Source organism: Colobus angolensis, unplaced genomic scaffold (assembly GCF_000951035.1).
Source record: "Colobus angolensis palliatus isolate OR3802 unplaced genomic scaffold, Cang.pa_1.0 Scaffold479, whole genome shotgun sequence".
NCBI lineage: Eukaryota > Metazoa > Chordata > Mammalia > Primates > Cercopithecidae > Colobus > Colobus angolensis.
Window position 1 is genome coordinate 408,298 of NW_012118254.1, and position 4,601 is coordinate 412,898.

Consider the following 4,601-nt stretch of genomic DNA (forward strand, 5'->3'; position numbering starts at 1 on the left):
AAAAAAAAAAAAAGAAACAAAGAAACAAAGAAAGATATATAAAGGTTCAAAGCATCATTGTACATAACAGCCCTAATTGGAAACAACCCAAAAGTCCATCAAGAACAGAATGAATAAATTGTGGAATGCTATACAGAAATGACAATTAAACTACAGCCACGGCCAGGCTCCAGGCTCCGTGGCTCACGCCTGTAATCCCAGCACTTTGGGAGGCCGAGGCAGGCAGATCATGAGGTCAGGAGTTCGAGACCAGCCTGGCCAACAGGGTGAAATGCCGTCTGTACTAAAAATACAAAAATTAGCCAGGCATGGTGGCGGGCACCTGTAGTCCCAGCTACTCAGGAGGCTGAGGCAGGAGAATCTCTTGAACCTGGGAGGCAGTGGTTGCAGTGAGCTGATACTGTGCTACCGCACTTCAACCTAGGTGACAGAGTGAAACTTCGTCTCAAAAAAAAAAAAAAACCTACAGCACACACAGCATGTATAAACCATGCAAATATGAAGTTGAGTGAAAGAAGACACAAAGGAATACATACAGTGTGATTCCATTTACATAAAGTTCAAAAACAAGCAAAACTAAATTATTGTTTAGGAATGCACATATAGCTAGGTGCAGTGGCTCTGCCAGTAATCCCAGCACTTTGGGAGGCCAAGGCAGGTGGATCATTTGAGCCCAGAGTTCAAGACCAACCCGGGCAATGTGGCAAGACCTCCATCTCTTCCAAAAAAAATACATTATTTAATACATTTTAAAAAGTGAATGCACATGTAGATGATAAAATTAAAGAAAAGCAAGGCTGGGCACTGTGGCTCACACCCGTAATCCCAGCACTTTGGGAGGCCAAAGCAGGAGAATCACTTTGAGGCAGAATAGGGTCTGGAGGCAGGGAACCTAAGGCTGTTTCACGCTGACTTCCTAGAACTAAATTGAAAGGAAAACCCTAACTTTCCACGCCTGGCTACACCCTTTGCAAACCTCCACCTTTTCTGCAGATGGAAAATTGAAAGTACCTCTGATTGGTTGCTTTTTGCAACCAATCAGACGTTTGCATAGGAGTATGACTTTATAACTTTACTTCAGCCTCTGATTGGTTGCCATCCACAGCCAATCAGACTGATTGTGGGCCAAGTCTTCATTTGCAGAAACGTTCAACTTTGTAACTTCACATCAGTCTCTGATTGCAGGCCACCACTTCATTTACATGGGGTGAACAACAAGTGGCCAATGGGAAACCTCTAGGGGGTATTTGGACTCCAGAAGATTCTGTATCCAGGGTCCTTGAGCGGTTGCTCAGGCCCACTGCCACCCTGCGGAGTGTACTTTTGTTTCCAATAAATCTCTTGTTTTTGTTGCTTCATTCTTTCCTTGCTTTGTTTGTGTTTTGTCCAATTCTTTGTTCAAAATGCTAAGAACCTGGACACCCTCCACAGGTAACAACTTGAGCCCAGGAGTTTGAGACCAGCCTGGGCAACATGGTGAGACCCCGTCTCTACAAAAAGGTAAAAAAAAAAAAAAAAAAAAGGCCAGGTACGGTGGCTCACGCCTGTAATCCCAACTCTTTGGGAGGCCAAGGTGGGTGGATCACGAGGTCAGGAGTTGGAGAACAGCCTGGCCAACATGGTGAAACCCCGCCCCTACTAAAAATATTTTTAAAATTAGCTGGGTATGGTGGCACATGCCTGTACCCCCAGCTACTCAGGAGGTTGAGGCAGGAGAATTGCTTGAACCTGGGAGGTGGGAGTTGCAGTAAGCCAAGATGGCACCACTGCACTCCAGCCTGGGTGACAGAGCAAGACTCTGTCTCAATTAAAAAAAAATTATCTGTGCATGGTGGCATGTGTCTGTTGTCCCAGCTACTGGGGAGGCTGAAGCCGGAGGATTGCTTAAGCCCAGGAGGTAGAGGCTGCAGTAAGCCTTGATCACACCACTGCACTCCACCCTGGGTGACAGAGTGAGGTCCCGACTCGGAGAAAAAAAAAGAGAGAGACAGAGACAGAGACAGAGGGAGAGAAAAGAAAAGCAAGCAAGATATTTTCATAAAAGTTAAGAGAATGGCTACTTCTAAGGATAAATTGTAATTGATAAGGACACATGGAAGATTTCAGGGTGCTGGCAAAGTTCTACTTTCTGACCTTCATGGTAGTCACACTGGTGTTCACTTGTAACTAATTTTGCAAGTGTACAAACTATACATTTGTTTTAAGCACTTTTCTGTGTATATATATATGTATGTATGTATGCATGTTATATTTTACAATGAGAAATATTCTTTTTTTTTTTTTGAGATGGAGTTTTGCTCTTGTTGCCCAGGCTGGAGTGCAATGGCACAATCTCAGCTCACCACAACCTCTGCCTCCTGGGTTCAAGCGATTCACCTGCCTCAACCTCCCAAGTAGCTGGGATTACAGGCATGCACCACCACACCCGCTAATTTTTGTATTTTTAGTAGAGACGGGGTTTCTCCATGTTTGTCAGGCTGGTCTCAAACTCCTAACCTCAGGTGATCTGGCCACCTCGGCCTCCCAAAGTGCTGGGATTACAGGCGTGAGACACTGCACCCGGCCTACAATGAGAAATATTCTTAAGGACCCAGGATACAATTCTGAGTAACATCACATTTCAGAGAAGGCTGCAGGAGAAGATGTCTCCTTAGGAAACAGACAGGGAAGGGGCAGCTAGAGGCGGACGGCAAACCAGTAGAGCAGGGTGTTAAGGAAGCTCAAAACAGAAGCTTCCAAATTTTCAAAAAGAGAGTGGACAACCGTGTCAACCCTTATGCAGGACACATCAGAGCACATCAGAGCACAGCCAACAGTCACCAGCCTGTGTCCTTGCAGCTATGATAAGAACACTCTTGCACCATAGAAAAATGAGCAAAGGCACAAACAGATAAGAAGAAATACTATTAAAAGGCAAACATATGGGAAAATGTCTACACTTTCTAATGAGCAAAGACACACTAAATTGTGAAAACTGATTGGCCAATTATAGTAGCAAAAATTAAGGGGAGGCAGAAGAAATTACAGTATGTCAGGCTGGAAAGAATACCAAATTGATGCATGGTTACTGGCTGCTAACACTGTGAATAAATACCACCCCTTTAAAATAAAATCTGGCAATATGCAATAGGAAATTTTAAATGCTCATACCATTTTACTCAGTAATCCTACTTCTGGGCCTCTATGCTAGGAAAATTATGCAAAGGAAAGAAAAAGGCTGTGTGAATGAGTTTAGAAGTGACTCCCAAATCTCTTTCTCCAGCCCCAACCACTGCCCTGAGCCCAATCTGTGTATTCAGTGGTTCAACTGGCATTGCCACTCACGTGGCTAGTCTGCAACTCAGAGTAAATAAACATAAAGTGTAACATGAACTCCTTTGTTTCTCTCAAACCTGCTCTTTCTCAAATCTTCACCACCCTAATAAATGGCACCACCATCCATGCAACTGCTGAAGCCCAAAACCTAAGAGTCATTCTTGATTCTTCCTTTTGCTCACCACCCACTTCCAATTTGCCACCAATCTTGTTGGTTCAATATTCAAAATATATAACTAAAAGCATTCCACTTCTCCCCGTCTTCATGGTTGCCACTAGTGATGGTTAATTTTAGGTGTCAACTTTACTGGACTAAAGAATACCTAGAGAACTGGTAATGCATTACTTCTGGGTGTGTCTATGAGGGGGTTTCCAGAGGAGATTGGTATATAAATCGGTGGACTGCGTGGGGACGATCTGCCCTCAATGTAGGAGGACGCCACTGGTCCCCTGTCTCACAAAAAAAAAAAAAAAAAAAACAGAGAAAAGGTGATTCTCCTTCTCTCTCCTGGAGCTGGAACACTCTTCTCCTACCCTTGGACATCAGAACTCCAGGCTCTCGGGTTTTTGGACTCCAGAACTTGGTTCTCCAGTCTTTGGCCTCGGACTGAGAGTTACAACTTTGGCTTCCCTGGTTCCGAGGCCTTCAGACTTGAAATGAGCCATGCATGCTACCAGCATTCCAGGGGCTCCAACTTGCAGATGGCCTGTCATGGGACCTCTTAGCCTCCATAATCACATGAACCAATTCTCCTAATAAAGCCCCTTCCATCCATCCATCTATCTATCTATCTATCTATCTATCTATCTATCTATCTATCTATCTATCTATCTATCTATCCATTCATCTATCTATCAATATCCTATTGGTTCTGTCTCTCTGGAGAACATTAATACCTAGCCCAAGCCACTACCCTAGCCCAAGCCACTGTTCTCTCACTGTTCTCTCTGCCTGGGATTGGTACAGTAATCTCCTCACTGGTCTCCTGCCTTTCTTCTTGCTTCACTCCAATCTGTTCTCCACACGGCATCCAGAATAGTTTTTTAAAAAATCAAATCAAGACAGGTATGGTGGTTCATGCCTGTAATTCCAGCATTTTGAGAGGCCAAGGAAGGAGGATTGTTTGAGCCCAGGAGTTCAAGACCAGCCTGGGAAACAAAGTGAGACCTCCCCCGATCTCTACAAAAGTAAGACAAACAAACAAACAAACAAACAAAAACTAGCCAAGCATGGTGGCAAACGCCTGTAGTCCCAGCTACTTGGGAGGCCGAGGTGGGAGGATCAC